We start from the raw sequence: 22683 nt of genomic DNA, 5'->3' as shown, positions 1-22683 counted from the left end.
GGGGTAAGACGTTTCAAAGAAATTAGATGAATTCGCGCTAAAAGTAGATTTACGGAAGCAGAAATGAGGTCACAAATGACGTCAAAAGTTTCATTGGGATCAGAGATCGAAAAATTTACTAAAATCTTCTCCAAACGGTTATTAGCATATAGTAACGCTTACCCAGCAAGGAGGTTGGCATGCATCTATTGTATTGACAGGAGGATAATGTCAGTTATTTGAGTTATATTTGTAATGTGTGTGTGTCGAAATTATCATACAAAGACAATTATCTACCAGAAAGAACGTTTTCTTGTAAAATAGGCAAAATTAAAATTTCCGAAATTTGTCAAATAGTTGTTTTAGACGTACATTTTGTATAAATTGAAACTTTGATGACGTATAATATTGAATTGTGAAACATGAAATGAAACAATTTTGTCCTAAAAGAATGTGTTTTTACTGAATAGAATGAAACACTTTTCACTTTTGTGAAAGGATCAATAATGAAACAATCGCATTACACTTTCCAATTTCCGTAAAATGTCCCACTTAGGCGAGTAAACGGGAATAACGTTGCGCAACATTTAGAGTGCCAAATAATTATTTGGAATTAAATTTAATACATCATTACAATTTTTGAAACACTACGTGGACATACTTATAAATAGAATTGTAGAAATATAGTAAAAATAACAAATATCTGACGTTTATCAAAAACCTAAATGTGGAAAACCGACTCGTTCTGAAACAATGGAAACGAGTTTGAGAATATAACCCCGTCCCACACAATTTTTTTTAAACTTTATTTATTTCACAACAATCACGTTGATCATTTCCCTTTGCCTGCACAGTAGCTGGTACAATGGGTCATACAAAATAATGCAAAACTTGATAAAAACGTCTAAAAGCGACGTCAAAATGATCAAAACGACGTCATTTTACGTTACACAAGGTGTCACCAACATCATGCGTAACGTCCATAACACAGTACCTCTGGAAAGTCTAGGAGATTATTCGCCATACTTGTCTTTTTTTCCACACAGATCTGCCATTCCTTTATCAACCGATTCCTTAGAGAGTTTTTGGTTGCATAACTCCGAGACAGAAAAAAAATAAATAATAATAATTGCATATCCAGTCCGAAAACTATTTTAACTCATCAATAATTTCTCGTTTGATCCATACACACCAATCTTGTGACAGGGGAGAAAACATTAAACGCACTCATAGATTGAGGCGTACGTATTTGGGAGACTTTCCTAATCAATGTAAGTTGAATACGTTGTCATTTTTAAACCTATTCTTTACAAAAGCTGGCAGAATATCATTGGTAACATCCATAGGTTAATGCAAATATTGTGTACAATGAGATCCAGAATCTTATTGGAACCCCCATCGATTAGAGTATGATTTGTTTTCCGACAAAAACCAAAGGTTAAGAAAATCTTGTTCTCAACATAAACATCAATGATCCGTGTTATCAATCATAATTTTGTTCTTTTTAGGGGATCAAACACGTGCATTAAAAAGTATACCTAAATGACTCCTGGGACTACTTAAACCTATGCGTGTGCCTGCTACTCTGGAGTTCTCGTCTGTTATATCTTGTTTCGAAAACCTAAGAGATCTGTTGATCTAATGTAACAGTTGGTTGTCAATATTCACCGCTTGTTTCCGTAATGTCTCCCCAGGTACCGGGTAAGCAAGTTGTCAGAGACATGTCATCGGGCGAAAAACCAAGGCAACCTGCTTAGTTTATGATACTGCAGCCGCCACATTAAATCCCTATCGGCTGAGGAGACGATTGACATATGACCTTAGCTTTTTACGGTCACATCTGCTGTATTGTGGCTTCATTTTCTGTGGACACCTTCGTCAAATAAATATAACCTTAGCTGCTGAGTGGCACCATCATCTTTGGTCGTCGTTAGAATTTGACGCAAAACTTAAGAAAGAAGCATAAATGAGTTCCAAGAAGAAAGTCTATACAAACGCAGCTACTTTTAACTCAAGGTGACTTTTCGCCGTATAGATTCTTTTACTGTACAGGTTATCACTCGGTTGTCATCCAAGTCCACTATGATTTATTATAGACATGAAATCGAGGAAAAACAGGAAATATGTCTCCGACCAGGAAAACGTTTTACAGGCAATCGTTAATCACGTGGTCAGTGGACTACATCTCGTGGCAGGTGCACTTCAAACTAAATTTGTACACTCATAAATAAAGGAAAGCGTATTTGGGAGACTGCCATTATCGATGCCAATGAAAAGGGTGGTCTTGCTATTAAAGATTAGATTGAAATCTGGCGTATCATCATTAGTGATTCCAAACAGCCAATGCATATTTTGTAAAGATTCGGATTAAAGAACAAATCGGAATCTTATCGATCCGTTTATAATTGATACATGTTTAAAGAAATTACTTTCTCAATATAAAATCCAATGTCCTGACTAATTAATCATGATTAAGTTCTATTGAAAACGTCAACCATTAGCCTTAGATATAGCTGTATAACCACAGGCTCCTTAAACCTTCACCTGTACATGTTACCCGGCTACATTAGGCTCTAACAGTCTCCGAGGGGCACTTATTGATGTAAATGATAGTCACTGTCTCAATGTTGGTCTACGATCGTCTTCAGATACGAAGTATTGATTTCAAATGGTTTTAAACCTCTGTGTGTGTTTTATTTTAATCTTAAACGCACAAGGACTATCATCGCGCGTTAACAATAAAAAGACACATATATATAGGGTGGTCACAGGAATTCAAGGTAAACAGGTGCTAATTCTAAAAGTCACGAGCTCGACTTTTAAGATAATTTCATCATTAATTTACCACATCCATATGAAATTTCTGATAAAATTCATTTTGTATTTCTAGTTCACCTCAAAAAATGTTAAGATGCATCAGTAGGTTTACTGAGAACGAGTTTTGAAGTATATATGAACTATAACAGATTTCGAAATGTGTTGTTATTTGCTGGTGAAGCAAATAAAACACACAAAAAATATCTAAAGGTTTTTCACGGCTATTATAGTCTGTTCGTTTATTTCTAAATCTTACTATGTTTATGTTTCCTGGTGCACCTTCATACTGCTTAATTCAATTTGTATATAAATACTAAAACGAAAACCTCGAAATTGGATGAATTGTCTTCAATCAAGATTACGTCTCACACGTGTCAATCCGTGCCGCTACCAACTCAGTATGTACCTATCAATGTTAATATTAGTTATCGAGTTTTTACAACAAAATGTACAATCAGAAATTAAACCGTTTTTCAACTCTTTGTAAAAATTCCTGTTTATATGATAAAACAAATGTGCACTCTAAACTCGGTCGATACGCTGTAGGATTGACAACAGCAAAACAACGTTACCGAGGTTGTGTCTCGTTCCTATTCATTGTGTAAGCTGTTTACAATATCTCTGTTAGAATAGGGTGAAGGGGCGTGGCAATGTCAGGTTGTGGACTTCCGCGTTATGCATATATTGACTATTTATTGAATTGTTAAGATGTAATATATTTTCTTCAAAAAAATTGGTGATAGAGGTACATGTATGTAGAATTGCATATTGTGGTACATGTGCCTAACACTTGACATCGTTTTCAAATAGAATGTATTAATTGATAACAATCAACAGGATTAGACACACTCTTCCACGATATATTTAGCCTTGTCCTTGTTGTTTGAAATTAAACACACTGAATAGTTTTAATTTGTCATGCGAAAACCTCTGATCTTTCTATTGCAGAAATATGAACAGTTTCAACGAAAGTGTGGTCTAGCTGAAATTGAACAAGGACCGCCGATCACTTCAAGAACCAATCTCCATGATTGTAAGTCAATATATATTAAATCCATTCTGATTCTCAGTGACAACAAAACAAAGGAACTTTTATACTTCTGTTTATAAAATGTTTAAAGTAACGAGATTCCATAATTGTGTACAGACTGGCGTTTGAATTACCACTGATAAGGGATCCTTTATTATTATACTAGGAAAACACATATCATGTATCAGACATTTCTGGCGATTCTCTAATTTTCACTTGATAGGAGGTATGGTGAAATAATGTTAACTTTTGATCCAAGTCTCCCCTCATCTTAAATGTACCACGCACTCCCGTGTTGGCATAAGATAGTATCGGAAAAAATACATAAAAATATCAAACACATAAACCAATCGTAAATAACGACGCTAATGATCGTCCCCTGTCAAAACCTTACGACAGATGTAGTTACATACCACGATCAATAAAGTTCTTTCCTCAGAAGTAACATTTCAGCCACTCTTTCTTTAGGGCGGTACATAAAATATTAGTATTTTTAATTGAAGTTATTTTTGCCACCAAACTACCTCTTCAATCTTATTATGTACTTTGTACATGATGTTAACTGTCATAATAATCATCCGATCATAAGTTGTACGTGTTCATGAGATTACCATCTTGTCGTGATTTAAGACTTGTCCTGTGTGATTTTTATGGTGACATAAATGTAGATATTTTGACTAGAAACGTCTTGAAAGGAAAAAGTGCATTGCAGAAAATACTCTGGCTTCGCCTCCGAAGTTTAGTTGGAGTGGCATAATGTCTTTCGTTCCGCTTTAAACCTCCTTAATCCCTTTGAATGTATCGACTTTTAAATGAAAATTTTCCACTGTCTACTGACGATATGGCACATTTGAATCAACTTTGATTTTCCATCTGTTCTCGTGTATCGACATTGTGGCATATCATTTTCCATTTTTCTTTTTTGTGAAAAGGAGTTATAGAAAACAACTGTGTTCCAGATTTTGTCTGGATATAGACAAGCTGTGTCTGTTTCTGCAGAAAATAATAGGGCTTCATAGGGTAAATGAAAGATATAACGTGGTGTTATAACGCGTCTGTTGAATCATCCATGTCTGAATGTTTGACATTAGGACAACGAGATACGGTTTTATAAACATTGTAATGAATTTAAAGCCGGTTTGGAGTATTTGTTGGCAAACCTTACTTAACAATTATGGTTTCAAATAATGAAGACCTTTAAAAGTGATACAGGTAGTTGGTATTCCACACAAAACGTTCAGCGTTTAGGGTAAGCGCAACGGCTGGTTATCCCTATTCTAAGTATAAGTGACCGGATGGAGTACTGACCTGGGTGACTTAGGTAAGGAATTTCATTGAAGTAACACTCTAAAGTCGGCAATAGATCCGTGTTTTCGCAAGGAGGCAACAAATTATATAAATATTATTATCAAGCCAACATGAATACAATTTACACGCAGAAGAACAGCCTTAAACGACTTAGGGTGTTAATATGACGGTAAACCAATCAACCGAATTAAATCAAAGGGGTTGATTTAAATAACTGGAACATCTGATAATTATAAAGTGTTGGTGCCTGATTTTGCTTCACCAAAGAAAGCTGTAGAACATGTGGTAATAAAAATGGTGAATCTCAATCAGTGCGTCTGTACTGAGATAAAGGTAGGTCGAGAGATCGACATTATAATTTATAATATATACAACGGCGCTAATTAACAATACATTTTCACCTGTTCTGTAAGCGTGTGAAGCATTTCATATCCTGCTTGACCAAGTATTCATGTCAAGTCAGACGATAGCGTTTACTGTATTGCATTTTCATAAATTGAGAAATCAACGGTAAATGTGAATGCTTGTTACGAAAATACCGTGCATGGGGATATATTGGAAATGGTCCTGAATGAGCCAAAAGAAAACACACCAAAATGTCACTATACCAAAACACATTGTCGTAACATCCGGACATCTTCAGTCCGTCTTGCAACTCATTTATTACTCACTAGTTGCTATATTCCACTGGCTATATTGCTAATTTGAGAGCAGGATTAACACACTTTATAAATAACACGTCAAAGATGCTATGTTTTCAGTGTTTTCATAACCGTTTTTGTATATGTCGTGTTTAAGTGTATACATGTAAGTCACATCGCTACACAGTAAGAATATAGCGGTGAGTGGCTATACAGACAAATGTTATCCTATGCAGCTAGGTAAATCGTAATACCAAAGGTTGTATGAACACGTTTTTAAACAAAGGTTAAAGATCACGGAACAAACATTTGTATGAGCAGCTTTTGTAACGTAATGGACTAATTGACTTCTTTAATCATGCAACACCAACATTTAGCACTCAAAATCGTCAAACGTCAAATTTTGACGCATCGAAATTTAATTGCACAAAAACGCCAAATTTTCGTGACGTCAAAATCTCCTAAAGTATCGTACTGATTTTTGTATCGAAACAAAATGTTGAAATTGACTAAGAGTTCATACCAAGAACGTCATCAATAAATTACTTCCTTTAGGTACACCTATTAACGTTTAACGGAAATTGGGTTCCAGGTAATTTGTTTTCCGTATGCGCAAGCAAACCGGAGATATGTACCATATGACGCCATCCCTATTATGACAACATCCGATACACACATTTAATTAATTCCTCCTTCATCCAGGGCAATCAAATTGTTCTCCTGTACAGATTATATGATACTGTTTTGATAAGTTGATGTGAATAATGCTTGGTGGTCGATATCAACGGTATGTTGAACTTTTTCTGACTTTAATCATGCTTCCAGTAGGTTTCGTTGATGACCGGTCGATTTGCCTATATAACCCATACCACCGTACGACGTCAGTATATTAGAAGTCATATGATCTCTCATCACTTAATTGCCTTTTATTGTGTTTGTCCGTTTTATTATATACAGCCTACCTGTTTAGACCGTGTGTCCCTGCACTCTATTCTAGTTTATTTAGCTCCATGACTTAGATACTGTGAAAAGATATAATCGAATTTTATATGAATACCTTGAATATTTTCGTTCCTAAGGCTTCTTAAAAGCATAAATTTTGGAGAAATGCATGGCTAGAGAAATATATGAAACGTCATCAACAATAATAAAAAGTTATAAAGGGAGGAAGATTTCCAAGATCGTTTGATATTAGTTTTGATATTGTTTTTAAAAAAGTTGCTGGAAAGAGTTGGCATGTTCATCACAATGAGATAAGAAATGTGGAGCTCGATAACCTTTAAGAACGAGCATTAGTAAGGTGGCTTTTATTGACCAGTTGTAGAGACAAATAATGCCATGACCACAACAACGACAAAAAGCCTGAATTTCTGATCATAAGAATGTCCCTTCATCATAGCTTTGATAATTTCTGTCATATTGATTTTATACCCTGTTAAGTATCAATTTATCTTCCTTTTTTTGATATGTTATTCAATGAGCAACGTTTGTAAATCATCCCGTTACGTTTACGTTTCACCGTCTCTAAGCAGTCGCGTGTCCCCTGCAGAATTGGTAACGATTGTAAAATGCGACAACAGTTGGGTTCTTTGAAGGTGTAGCTAGGATTGTAGGTGACATCTAACGCGGTGTTAAGAGCTGAATCGCGGGTTCAGTTCGATAGAATCTCTCTATGTGACATTTTCCCGCGGCTTTTTTTCCCATATTCTGTCCTTTTACATGTAGCAGGGGGAAGAGGTCGTTATGAATTATATGAATTATTGAGCATGATTTTAAAGTATTCGGAAAGTGTGATACATTTTGCAATTTTATTGCATTTGGCACGCTTCAAAATTCCATATTGATGGATTATAGCTGTCCAAGGCCATAATATTTCTATTCTCCGCTAATGGACGAGTCTTCTTCAAAATAAGGATTGTAAACTTTACCTCTTCGACCTACGTTATAGGTAAACATTTATATAATACCAAGCTGTGATTATGATTTAGTCGACTAGATCGCATATATACAGACAAACAAAGGTTTGTCTACCAAAATATTAACGTTAGGTTCACGATAAACATAAAGCTATATTCATTTCCCGGATACGTGTCTGTTGAATATGATTGCATTACTATTCCTCATATAAACTCCAATACAGCTGTCTGTATTTCCCCGTGGGATTTTGACCTATTGCAGTGAGTGTGATCATGATAAAATATTTCCAGACGTGTGATTACGGTATTGCGTCGCTATTTTTAAAGGCATTTTTCTTGCCAGTAGCTGTAACAGGGACGACATAATTCGAAAAAATAATGACTGATTACGATGCATGCAGTCAATGAAACACAATCAAACACCGCCTCTTGTATGTAATACCCAAATGAACACGGTCTTGCGTATGCAGTCGATACTCCATCAAATTCTGTTCATGTATGTAATACTAAAATGAACACGGTCTTGCGTATGCAGTCGATACTCCATCAAATTCTGTTCATGTATGTAATAAATAATGACTGATTACGATGCATGCAGTCAATGAAACACAATCAATCTCCGCCTCTTGTATGTAATACCCAAATGAACACGGTCTTGCGTATTCAGTCGATAATCCATCAAATTCTGTTCATATATGTAATACTCAAATGAACACGGTCTTGCGCATGCAGTCGATAATCCATCAAATTCTGTTTATGTATGTAATACTCAAATGAACACGTTCTTGCGTATGCAGTCGATAATCCATCAAATGCTGTTTATGTAGGTAATACTCAAATGAACACGGTCTTGCGTATGCCGTCGATAATCCATCAAATTCTGTTCATGTGTGTAATACTCAAATGAACACGGTCTTGCGCATGCAGTCGATAATCCATCAAATTCTGTTTATGTATTTAATACTCAAATGAACACGGTCTTTCGTATGCAGTCGATAATCCATCAAATTCTCTTCGTGTATGTAATACTCAAATGAACACGGTCTTGCGTAGGCAGTCGATAATCCATCAAATTCTGTTCACGTATGTAATACTCAAATGACCACGGTCTTGCGTATGCAGTCGATAATCCATGAAATTCTGTTCATGTATGTAATACTCAAATGAATACGGTCTTGCGTTTTCAGGCGATAATCCATCAAATTCTGTTCATGTATGTGATACTCAAATGAACACGGTCTTGCGTATGCAGTCGATAATCCAGCAAATTCTGTTCATGGATGTAATACTCAAATGAACACGGTCTTGCTTATGCAGTCGATAATCCATCAAATTCTGTTTATGTATGTAATACTCAAATGAACACGGTCTCGCGTATGCAGTCGATAATCCATCAAATTCTGTTCACGTATGTAATACTCAAATGACCACGGTCTTGCGTATGCAGTCGATAATCCATCAAAGGCTGGTGATGTATGTAATACTCAAATGAACACGGTCCTGCGTATGCAGTCGATAATCCATCAAATTCTCTTCGTGTATGTAATACTCAAATGAACACGGTCTCGCGTATGCAGTCGATAATCCATCAAATTCCGTTCATGTATGTAATACTCAAATGAACACTGTCTTGCGTATGCAGTCGATAATCCATCAAAGGCTGGTGATGTATGTAATACTCAAATGAACACGGTCCTGCGTATGCAGTCGATAATCCATCAAATTTTGTTCATGTATGTAATACTCAAATTAACTCGGTCTTGCGTATGCAGTCGATAATCCATGAAATTCTGTTCATGTATGTAATACTCAAATGGACACGGTCTTGCGTATGCAGTCGATAATCCATGAAATTCTGTTCATGTATGTAATACTCAAATTAACACGGTCTTGCGTATTCAGTCGATAATCCATCAAATTCTGTTCATGTTTGTAATCCTCACATGAACACGGTCTTGCGTATGCAGTCGATGATCCATCAAATTCTGTTCATGTATGTAATACCCAAATGCACACGGTCTTGCGTATGCAGTCGATAATCCAGCAAATTCTGTTCATGGATGTAATACTCAAATGAACACGGTCTTGCTTATGCAGTCGATATTCCATCAAATTCTGTTCATGTATGAAATACTCAAATGAACACGGTCTCTGGTAGGCTGTCGATAACCCATCAAAAACACCGCTTCTTGTATGTGTTCATGCATGTAATACTCAAATGAACACGGTCTTGCTTATGCAGTCGATATTCCATCAAATTCTGTTCATGTATGTAATACTCAAATGAACACGGTCTCTGGTAGGCTGTCGATAACCCATCAAAAACACCGCTTCTTGTATGTAATACCCGAGCAAAGACGACCTTTTGTATGTTCTTTAGTCAATAAACCTTTAAATTCAGTTGCAGTGTTAGTAATGGAAGTGAAAAGATAAATGATGAACTATGCTGATCGATTTGGTACCTAAACTTTAGATTTGTTTACTACATGACTGATTGATATTATCGCAAAAGAAAAATGTTATTCATTCATACAATTTTAAGCGGTAGAACTTAAGATTAAACAAAACACACATACTAAGCGTCTGATATTAAGTCACATATAGTACGACGCTTTTACCATACTGCAATGTCAAATAGGTACGTACCTGTGGTATTACGGTTATACCAATCTTCTACAACTTTAGCGTAGTGTTGTTTCTGTAAAATATTATTCGTTGTTATCCAGAACAAATGTTCAATTTATCTCCCGAAAATATACACCGTACCAAAAACGGTGGACAATACTGTGACAGGGACAAGACAATGACGTTACATTATCATAGAAGTAAATAGTGCTGACATGCTTGAAATCCATTATTTTCACAATTGGTCGACTTGATCTGTAGATAAGTATATAGATGACATACAATCGAATCCTGACTATCATGACAGTATAAACAATATATACGGAATCACTTGGTATGTGATCAAAAGATATTCAAAGCTTAGTGCTCATTTGCAAAATGCACTTTTGACCATACAGGCGGAAAGAGAACTATTGGCTGTCGTGACCTTTGGTAATGAAATCTAGGAACAAGTCAAAATGTCGGGGTTACATAATTATGTATTTCTTAGGTTGTTCTTCTTTGCGAACAATTTACTTCACAATACGTGAATGATCGCACTGCCAGTTAGGGGCAAAGGAAGCGGGTCGAGAACGCCTGTCGTACACATAAACAATGGAAAAGAATTGGAGAATCCTACTACATTCGATGGATAGCTATCGTACGCACGTGAGTCCATATGATGGAAATTACATCAATTTGGTAAATAATATAGAGTTATGGTGATGCAATTTCAGTTCCGAGAAAAATTCTCCATATCTTGTATATAGTACGAAAAAATTGCCAGATTAAAAAAATCGGATTATTCTTTTCCAATTTCGTCTCAGTGGCGCAATAATTGGCTTCTGAATAAGTCATTAAAATTGTACATGAAATAAAGAGCAGAACTGGGCGAATCGCGAATATATTGGTAGATGCTGTAGGTTACTTACTGGAGTAATTTTCTTAAAACACACGTAACTTCATTTTCTTGTCACAGCTTAGATATGTCCGAGTATTGTCGAACCATGTATATTCGCTATGTTTTAATCATTTCTTGAATCACGTCCAAATAACCATTCATAAAAGACATTTGACAAGTTTCTTTAGTTGAACTCTTTAGAACGTGAGATTTATATCACATTTCCACCTCCCGAACAGAAGAGCGCTTTGAGTTTTAACCAGAGCAGCGTTATCTCGCTGAAGAGCTCGGCAAAAGCTGTTAGCTACACTTGACGCGGTTGTTTACATAGTCTGTCATGTAATGTATTACCATTGGCGTTACCATGTCATCTCAACTCCTCTGTCTCATTATCTAGATCAGGAGCACTGACACTTAACACAAATAAACTGGCATGTTTGTAAATACACTCTAACATAATTTTTACTTTTTTAATTCAAACGAAATCAACCTGTACAATAAGTCATTCACTGTTTTAACTGACTGTAAAATACATGTGAAATCCCAGGTGGGTATCTCTGTGGATTGGAATTTGTTACTGAAAGTTCTATGGTAATTTAATGCATGGTTGTGATTGATATACCACTTGTATATAACACCTTATCATTTAAAGGCTTCGCATTGTTTCAACTGTATAAGTGTTGCTGGTTTGATTGCTGACATACATGTATTTCAAACATACATGTACAAGGTCTTCTTAGAAAGTAAAATAAAGCTCCACCCAGACATGATCACTTCACATGTATAATGATTAGTTATACAGATAAACGGCGTGTGTACGTGCAAATTCGTCCGTCATACATTACTTCCTGCTGATCTACTTACTTTTGCGAAAAAGTATTTTCCACATTTACTAACAGTTGCTCAAAAACTTCAAAACTAATCGTTTTAATTTATGTGTTTTCTGTGTTCTCGTTATGTTATGTTAAGGGAGACAATTCACCTACTCAAAATGGACGATTGTGTGTTTAGTTTTCGAGGCTAAACAATACACCAACATACCACCCGAAGCACACATTACACAGTTACTTTCATACATTGAAAACGAATATATACAGTATTCATTGTTCAACAATTATGAAACAAGTTATATAAGTTTTATTAACCACTCTAGTGGCCCGAATGTTAGCGCGCAGGGGGTTTTACTGTGAGAGGAAACTCGAGTTCCGGAGAAACCCCACGTGGTCGGGCAGGTGACCCAATACTTTTTCACGTCCGATCAGGGAGTTGAGCCCCGGCTGCCTTGGTGGAAGGCATGTGTGCTATCCATTGCGCCATCCGAACACCAATATATCAAACACATCGAGGCACGTCCTTAACGACCTAAGCCATTAATAGGACGCTTAATACAAATAAAACGAAAAATGTACTTAGAAGTTTTCTCTATCAAATCAACAGGCAGCTAGATTTTTTACTATAAATCTTTGAAACATCTGTTAAAAAAATCGTTAAATCTTGATACATAATACTATATAAATTGGTTTTTTTCGAAATCTAATGCCGAGAACCGATTGTTTGATTTATTGTATACGTTCTGTTTAAAAAAAAAAGACAAAGCGACCTGACAAACTCGGTTTGGTTTGATTTTTTCGTTTGTTTGGTACTTTCTTATCCCTTCAGTTTGTTAATTTGATGAAAATTGAAATTGAAATAAATAAATTTAGAATATTTCCACAATGTCTAATTATAGCAGCGTGCTAATACCAGACTCGTGAATATGTTACCATTAATGTTTTATGGGGTTGTTGAAACGAAGCAACTGCTTGTTATGAAGTGTTTTCTGTAAATGCGACATAAAACAACGGTATGCAAATGAAATCACTACCAAGCACCATGTGTATGCATTGAAATACAAATTAGCAACGCGTGTTTGAGTCTCGAATGCTTTAAGTTGGCATTAGAAAATGGGGCCTCCAGACTAGATCCTCCAATACTACAGGGGGACATTGTATCATACATACACCCAGAGAGTACATAACACTTGTAAAGAACCTTCAGGAAGTTCAAATAATGATTTCCTTTCTATAAATGAAAACTCCGACGAGGTTCATAATCAACATTTACAATGTAAATGAGTCTTACATGAAACGGTTTTAATATCGTTGGCCAAAAAAATCATTGAACTAAAGGTGAATTTTCCATGTTTTTGTCATTTGTTAACGCTACATTTATAAAAAGAGACCGCAACAAAAGAAAAAATGAAGAAAAAGAATGCATCACAATCTGCGCAGGTAAATGCAACTATATGTTTGAGTTTGCCGTTTTACCTTCGGTTTCTTTGACGTGTTACGGCGGTTGTTCGTTTCCCTACAGCTGTTATAAGTTAAACATGTACGTGACGGTGTTATTACCATGTTAAGTAGCTTTAGCGAGTTATAAATACATTTTGATTTTTTCTGATTCTTGTTTAATGGCACAAAAAAATTGTACCATATTCATTTGTATATTCGAAGTGAGTTAAATCGCCAATCCAGCTTTGATTCACACATTAAAAAACGACGTTATCACCGGAGTTATTTTCTCGATTAAGACAGACATTCCCCTAATCTTATTGTTTTTGTTCGAGTTAAATTATGAATTATAAACTTATTCAGTGTAAATTGTTTGTTGTAATTTAAGTTGTAATTTGTAATGTTTTAAAGGTTTTTATATGCATATTTATCCACAAATGATTCGGAATCTGAACACAATTTGTTTTATTCTTAATAATGTCAAATATGTTTTGTTAACATGTGTACGTCAACTACTAAATCTTATCTTATAAACAGTTTGCATGTGTAAGTCAGTAAGACAATCCCTCAATCTTACGTTATTCACAGTTATGTTCAACAGTTTTAGGACCCATTTGGATTTCTAACTTTTTAGCCCATAGATTTATCGATGAGTCCAAGAAATACAAAACATCTATATGATGCTTTGTAGTTAATTTTTGGCATACTGTATCAAGTATCTGTGAGTCACTTTCATCTTTCATACACTTTTACAAAAACCTTTATGTTGCCCCTTAATCTTAACATACCGTGAAGCTACGATCAAAATGCGTTTCAAATGAGGGCCTAAATACGGTGACGTTTATCTGACATCTCGTGAGCACGCACTGTACGAAGCGTCCCTGCAGTTACATGTACAACTATCGTTTATGAATCTAGACAGGTCCTTTTCTGACTATGATAACACATATGCGTACTATTACTATTTACGCGGTATTATTACGTAAGTATTATGAGACCGTAATTGGTCCATGTACATTTTCACTTTAATCGTAATACTATACTGTCCTGTTATTACTAGCCGTGCTTGTAGCCGAGATAATAATAACGATTAAGATAAAAACGATGTATGCATGAAGAATGCAGACACTGTAAAGGGTATTTCTGATCAAGCTCACATAGAAAAAACCCATTTCAATGTTAAACCTTTTATCGTTGAAATGTTACAGATAGTTAAATCTGCAGCCGTCTGAGTAGTTACGTTAAGCTGTGCTATAAAACATGTTCTGTAATACATACAGTTTCCGTTATAAAGATAGTACAGACGTGTTTCTTCATAAATGTCTATGTGCTCAAGTCTTTGCATAAGAAACAGAGCTCTGAGATCACCTTGTGGTCCTTTTAAAACCTGTGTCATCTACAGATGTTAGGCACCACCACTTCGCTTTATATGATTGAAAGAAAAGATCAAAATCTTATCAGAAAAAAAACATGACAACATGATGGCGTCAAGATATTGAAATGCTGTCACGAGGATGTTTATGTTTTTGTACACCACAAATGTTTTTATCATTATGACGCTTGGCTTCCATCGATGGTCCTGTTGTATCATGTACTGCGGTTTGACTTTTTAAGATTTGAATCATTTTCACTTTTTAAGATTTGAATCGTTTTCACCATGTACTTAAAACGAAGTGAACTATCAATAGCTCAAATCAGTCATGTACAATGTACTACGAATTTCAAATTTACTATTTTGAATCTAGAATGACAAACTTGGCACGTGGAGGTTACTTAAGTGAAAAGTCGGAGTCCGATTAAAATCGGGTAACGATGTTAGCAGTACGACTTTTAATCTAGAAATAAAACATCAAAGAGACACAAGAAGAGCTTTTTTAAATATGATAATCTGCTAATGTCTTTACTACAACTTTAAAAAACCCGAAGGTTTCTTAATTGATTACCTACACGCAAGTAATGTTGACTGTTATATACACCACAATATCGCTCTCGTTAATCGGATTATGATTAAAAGCTTACGTCACCTGTTGTACTGATGTTTGCTAAAACACAAATCGCGATATCTAATATTTTTGAATTATTGTCGAAAAACATTGCTGTTAACAACCGGACATCTGTCATGTTTTCCTGTTTCTTTTATCTATTCTTTCGATTTCTCGCGTTTGTTTTCTTTCGGAAAATGATATAGCTGTTTATAAACAGACCTATCATGTTATATTTCTACTCAAATAGAAGCAAAGATGTAATAACGACAGTTCGGAAAATGACGTTTGTCAATGTTCCAAGCCAATCAACCCCTTCATCAAGATACAAACACGTATGAATTACATAACATGAAATATAAGACGGAGACAAATAGCTCCAGTTGATTTCCTTATGAGAATGTCAATGCATATAACTCCGCTAGTTGGAAGCCGCAGGCGATTTAAAATGAAATATCCGTCTTTAGATAGTGAATCAAAGAGTATATTAAATTGTGTGGATAAATCTTCAAACACGGTTATAATATCTCAGCTGACATATTAAACGTACGATTTTCGGATCAGTGCTCATGATCATAGTGTACCATATTGCTGTTATTGCTTATGAGATATATTTACATCGTTTCTTCAATCCTTTGAGCGTTGTGCTATTACGGAGATAAATTCCTTTCGTTTATTTGATTTTAGTATGTAACCTACAATGTACCAATGTACAATTTTAAAGATAACTTATATAAATACCTAATATTGATTTGTCCGTGGTGTTTGGGAGGAGAAGATGGTTACTGTAACTTAACCTGATTTGGAGCTGTATTCCAGACAAATGCAGACTTGTTCAGATGACCTTCGTCTCAATGTCACTGTAAACATCGACTTAAGTATACATTATGCCTTAACCTTTAGTCCGAGTAGAAACACTCGTCGAGTTTATACGTGTAAACCACATTCGTTCGATAACAATTGCTTTACAAAACAAAACGCAAGCAGTTTGAAGCACGGAATCATAGAAATCGATAATTAAGTAAGACGACACAGACAGGTAAACAAGTAGCAGGTGACAGTTTATGTACAACATGGTCAGTTAATGTACACCATGGTCAGTTTATGTACAACATGGTCAGTTTATGTACAACAGGGTCAGTTTATGTACAACAGGGTCAGTTTATGTACATCATGGTCAGTTTATGTACAACAAGGTCAGTTTATGTACACCATGGTCAGTTAATGTATAACATGGTCAGTTTATGTACAACAGGGTCAGTTTATGTACAACATGGTCAGTTTATATATAACATGGTCAGTTTATGTACAACATGGTCAGTTTATGTACAACAGGGTCAGTTTATGTTCAACATGGTCAGTTAATGTACAACATGGTCAGTTAATGTATAACAGGGTCAGTTTATGTTCAACATGGTCAGTTTATGTACAACATGGTCAGTTTATGTTCAACATGGCCAGTTTATGTACAACATGGTCAGTTTATGTACAACACGGTCAGTTTATGTACATCATGGCCAGTTTAGGTACACCATGGTCAGTTTATGTAAAACATGGCCAGTTTATGGACAACATGGTCAGTTTATGCACATAAGCAACATGGTCAGTTTATGTACAACATGGCCAGTTTATGTACTTTAGCAACATGGTCAGTTTATGTACAACATGGCCAGTTTATGTACAACATGGCCAGTTTATGTACAACATGGCCAGTTTATGTACATAAGCAACATGGTCAGTTTATGTACAACATGGTCAGTTTATGTACACCATGGTCAGTTTATGTACAACATGGTCAGTTTATGTATAACATGGTCAGTTTATGTACATAAGCAACATGGTCAGTTTATTTACAACATGGTCAGTTTATGTACAACAGGGTCAGTTTATGTACAACATGGCCAGTTTATGTACAACATGGTCAGTTTATGTATAACATGGTCAGTTTATGTTCAACATGGTCAGTTAATGTACAACATGGTCAGTTAATGTATAACATGGTCAGTTTATGTACATAAGCAACATAGCCAGTTTATGTACAACATGGTCAGTTTATGCACATCATGGCCAGTTTATGTGCACCATGGTCAGTTTATGTACATAAGCAACATGGCCAGTTTATGTTCAACATGGTCAGTTTATGTACAACATGGTCAGTTTCTGTACAACATGGTCAGTTTATGTATAACATGGTCAGTTTATGTTCAACATGGTCAGTTTATGTACAACATGGTCAGTTAATGTACAACATGGTCAGTTAATGTATAACATGGTCAGTTTATGTACATAAGCAACATAGCCAGTTTATGTACAACATGGTCAGTTTATGCACATCATGGCCAGTTTATGTGCACCATGGTCAGTTTATGTACATAAGCAACATGGTCAGTTTATGTCCAACATGGTCAGTTTATGTACATCATGGCCAGTTTATTTACACCATGGTCTGTTTATGTACATAAGCAACATGGTCAGTTTATGTCCAACATGGTCAGTTTATGTACATCATGGCCAGTTTATTTACACCATGGTCTGTTTATGTACATAAGCAACATGGTCAGTTTATTTACAACATGGTCAGTTTATGTACAACAGGGTCAGTTTATGTACAACAGGGTCAGTTTATGTACAACATGGTCAGTTTATGTACATAAGCAACATGGCCAGTTTATGTACAGCAAGGTCAGTTTATGTATAACATGGCCAGTTTATGTACAACATGGTCAGAAAAACAGAAAGCGGACCAGTGTCTACGCATCTCTATATGTCGTTTCAAATTTCAACCTTCGACTGCAGCAGATAGATGTTCTATATATTTCCAAACTAATATTTCACCATGATCGTACCAGAATAAGTTTCAGCACGGTGTTCGGCCAACCTTGGGGACTGATAACTCAACAGAAAAATTAGACTACATGTACTTTGTTAAATAATTAACAGAACAGTAATTTTAGCAATTAACCGATAAGATATGACAGACCTACTGGTTTTACTGCCATATGGGTCACTGTCAAATTAAATGACACCGCTCCGGTGAAAAGCGTATTGCTGTTATCAAGGAGGTCGGGTCATTAACTAGAACGGCAACAGAAGAACTGCTGAAGTACTGTTCCTAACAAAATTTGTTTCAATTTAAGAAAATAAATAAAATTCAAAATTAATAAAACCGTCATATTAATTGGGCCCTATTACTATGCCGAGGAACGTTTTTTAATAATGTTTGTTTTCTTGTATTTCTTACGGGTGCGTGGTCACATAATGATAGCAGTGGTACTCCGGTCCGGTAATGTATTCCTACACTGCTAATGGCAGTGGTGCTTATACCCTTATAACAGACACTCTTTATAGCATGGTTATAGGACATAACCAAACAAAATAAAAAGACGTATCCAGCATGTATTTGAACTTATAAACATCTATATGTGACAGAAGAACGACCGAATATACATGTATGCTTCATTAGTTATGTAGGTGTTGTTACAAACATCTCCATACCCCTTTAATATTGTTTTTTTTTTCTAGTTTTAAAGGTTATTTTTCAATATATCTAGACGTACGTTATCGTGACATCGACACTTTCACTAAATAATTCTAATCATTGAAATCTTGTATACTTGATATTTGCGTAGTACCTGGCTTTTCCGCAGGCGCCTTGCTCGTGCGAGTAGACTGATATAAGCTGTAATTGATCTGTTCGTTCAAAAAATGATTAAAACTTTAACAGCATACCACAGTACATGATACCAAATGTGCAAAGTAAAAAAAAACGTCTGTATAATGACATAAACATTTGTTGAGACCGAAGAATAAACCGTTAGTTTGACGCCATCTTGTTGTCATTTGTTTGTTTTCTATTAAGATTTTGATCAAACTCACAAAGTGAAGCGGTGATACCTAACATGCATTGGTCACATAGGTTGATAGGTTGATACTCTGTAGAATTTGACGTACCACGTGGTGATACCAGGTGTACGAAGGATCTGTTTCTGTGTAGACTCGAGCTCTTTGACATTTATGCTGATATATTACTTTCGTAATCTGTATTACACTTACCGTGTGTATTGAAGAACAAACTGCAGACGTACATATTTAAGCGGTCTTCTAATTCGTAGCAATGTTCGCGCTTTACACATTGATCTAAACAATGACTGCACTTTAGCAAAGTAAAGTTGGACAGTTATTCGTTATTCCGAATAACGAATAACTGTCCAACTTTACCTTGCCCTGTGCTATTTGAAATTCATTTTTTTTCATGGCATATCTTTTTAGCGCGCAAATTCATTACTGCGCTAATACGTTTAATTCGTTAGTACACTGACATTTGTGTTCGCTTAAATAAGTACAAATACAGCATTTGTTATGACATTCTCAGCTATTGCATCCTCGATATCAAGGAGTTACGTTCACTTACGCTGTGTAGAGAGCGAAAGTGAGCGTAACACCTGGATATCGAGGTTGCAGCTATTGGTACCTGTATCGGTGGTGTACAATTTAAGGTTAATTACTGTTACGTGTTTTGTTCAATATAGGTTTTATCACAAATACACAATGTTTCTATTGTCCATGAACATAGTGATTTACTTTTATCGTAATTACTATCTCGGTTAGAATAACGACTGGTAATTACTGAAGAGTGATATTGCGATAAGTGTGCACATACACATGTACCTATTACGGCGCGTCTCACGATACCTTCATCATAATCCCGTGAATAGTACGCTAAGATTTTTTCATATTCAACATATGGCCTGTCTGGTTTCATAATCGATTGTGCCAAATGACTATCCAAAATCGGTTGCCTTTTGTAAAATTGTCTGCAAATATAAGACATTTGTTTTTCAACTTTTTGTTAATCCTCAATGATGTTTCTTATGTTTGTTTATTAAAAAGTGTTAACTTTAAAACGCAAGTACATTGAACATACATATTTTTTTTATTTTTCTACTTTTCGAAAGTATTATAAATTTAGAGTATTCCATACAAGATACAAGATACAAGAAATTTTGTTTAAGCTGAATTACTGGTACGTGGTTTTTTTTTGAAGAAACCAATTAACTTAATTTGTTACACTCTCCATATTGCTTGTACATTGCTGGTTTTGTATTGTATGTATTGCATTGTATTGTATTGTATTGTCTGTAGATATTGTAAATATATCTCACTTTTGAAACTGACCGATGGGTCAAAAGACCAAAGGTAATAAAGAACTTGAACTTGAATTTAACGTCGCATACAGCTCTTGAGAGTTATTATTGCGACAAACATATGTAAAATATCAATAACACATTATATTACAAGTATATTACAAGACGTAACATTATATTAATACAGTTAAATAAACATTTATATTATTGTCATCAATTTATCCTTACAGTGACCGATCGAGGCGGTCTTAAAAAAGTACGCTAACAGACCCATAGTAAGAGTCCCTCGTAAAACTAGTGTTTTTTTCACTTACAAATATGATAAGATTTTGTGGCTGTCTATCTGACCTATTTTTACATCACTGTGTATTGTATAGGGTTAAGCACTGTATGTCTGTGTTAACTATGTGAACAGAATTGTAAATAAGATCGGATTTAGGGGCCGTCTACGTGTTTTACACGTGTGAAAATTCCTGTAAATATGGTAAGATTTGGAAAGTGTATGTCTTACACGTGTTAACATCACTGCAAATTCTATTAGATTAAGAAAATGTACATGTATACCAGTGTTTGCTTTGTTAACAGAGCTGGAGATAAATTAGCACTAAGAGTCTGTCTGTTGTCTGTTCTGTCCGTCTGTCTGTCTGTCTGTTCTGTCCGTCTGTCTTATACATGTTAACATTGCGGTAAATAATATATGATTTAGGGGTAAGCTGTCTGTCCTTTACACGTTAAAACGACTGTTATCAGATATGTTGATTTAGGGGTTGTCCGCTTATATTTCTTGTGCTTAAATTACCGGAGTTCAGATAGGATGTAACTTTCAATTACAGTAGTCTAAAATGAAGGCCACAATATCTTTTCAGTAACATAACACTGACAAACGAGATAACCCACTACAAACAACCTAAGTAAATAGTCTGGGGAGTTTTCCCTGAAGGAAGAGTATTTTTGACCCTTGTCTAGCAACAGTTATAAATGCGGAAAATGTGTTTTCGAAAAAGAATAGATTCCCAGTCAGTGAATAATGACGGACAGGCCGATACATGCCACAGGTCATTTCCATGAATCTATTGGTGTTATCTAACCAGCATACACACGTAATGCACGTGTCTGTGGGGTGAATGTTTTACTTCATAAAAAGGCCTTGTATGTTTGTTTGTCAGCAATCATAGCCAAACTAATACATTGGAAACAAAGCGAAGCTTTCGAGTAAGTTATCAGTCACGTTAACATCATCTACTACCACGAATAATATTTGTCGACTTTACGGCCATTCAGCTTAGTGAATGAATGCGACTTATTGTACCTTTCAACTCCGTTTGAATAGAAAACTAAAACCTATCGCTGTACTTACAAACATGCCAGTATATTTATGTTAACTGTCAGTGATCCTGGTGTACGAAATGAGACGCTGGAGGTCAGGTTTATGGTAAAGCTACCCGCAATGCTTAACAAAGTAGATTGTGTGTTGAATGGAAGTGTGAGACGCTAAAACATCCAACACGTGGGTTTGCTGTTATCATAAGGTTGTTTCTGATATTATCAATTATCAATATTATATGGTAAAAGGTAACATTAAGAATTGCTACAAATGTTGTCTGCTTATCAATGAGGAAGTTGATATAAAATTATTTCTGACATCGTAAATATCTTGGGAGAAGTTATAGACCGTTTCTAATATCGTAAATATCATGGTAGAAGTTATAGACCGTTTCTGATATCATAAACATCATGGTAGAAGGTATAGACCGTTTCTGATATCGTAAATATCATGGTAGAAGTTATAGACCGTTTCTGATATCGTAAATAGCATGGTAGAAGTCAAGACCGTGTCTGATATCGTAAATATCATGGTGAAAGTTATAGACCGTGTCTGATATCGTAAATATTATGGTTGAAGTTCAAGTTATAGACCGTGTCTGATATCGTAAATAGCATGGTAGAAGTTATAGACCGTTTCTGATATCGTAAATATCATGGTAGAAGTTATAGACCGTTTCTGAAATTGTCTTTATTGAAAGGATTAACTTGAATATATTTTTATGTTATGGAGATATAACACAAAAAACTGATTGTACTCTAAATAAA

At 35.4% G+C, this 22683-nt stretch overlaps 1 protein-coding gene across 1 annotated transcript in view; it reads left to right on the top strand.

Annotated features, from left to right (window-relative positions):
- LOC110454025 (calcitonin gene-related peptide type 1 receptor-like) overlaps positions 1 to 22683 on the top strand; it is a 118501-nt gene that overhangs the window by 15296 nt on the left and 80522 nt on the right. The window contains exon 2 of the mRNA XM_021503334.1: positions 3745 to 3829. The gene's annotated coding sequence lies outside the window, so the exon portion shown is untranslated. The remainder of the gene's footprint in view (positions 1 to 3744; positions 3830 to 22683) is intronic.

Source organism: Mizuhopecten yessoensis, unplaced genomic scaffold (genome assembly GCF_002113885.1).
Source record: "Mizuhopecten yessoensis strain PY_sf001 unplaced genomic scaffold, ASM211388v2 scaffold7635, whole genome shotgun sequence".
NCBI classification, from domain to species: domain Eukaryota; kingdom Metazoa; phylum Mollusca; class Bivalvia; order Pectinida; family Pectinidae; genus Mizuhopecten; species Mizuhopecten yessoensis.
Note: the sequence above shows the minus strand (reverse complement) of the source record. Positions and strands in the feature narration are given on the sequence as shown.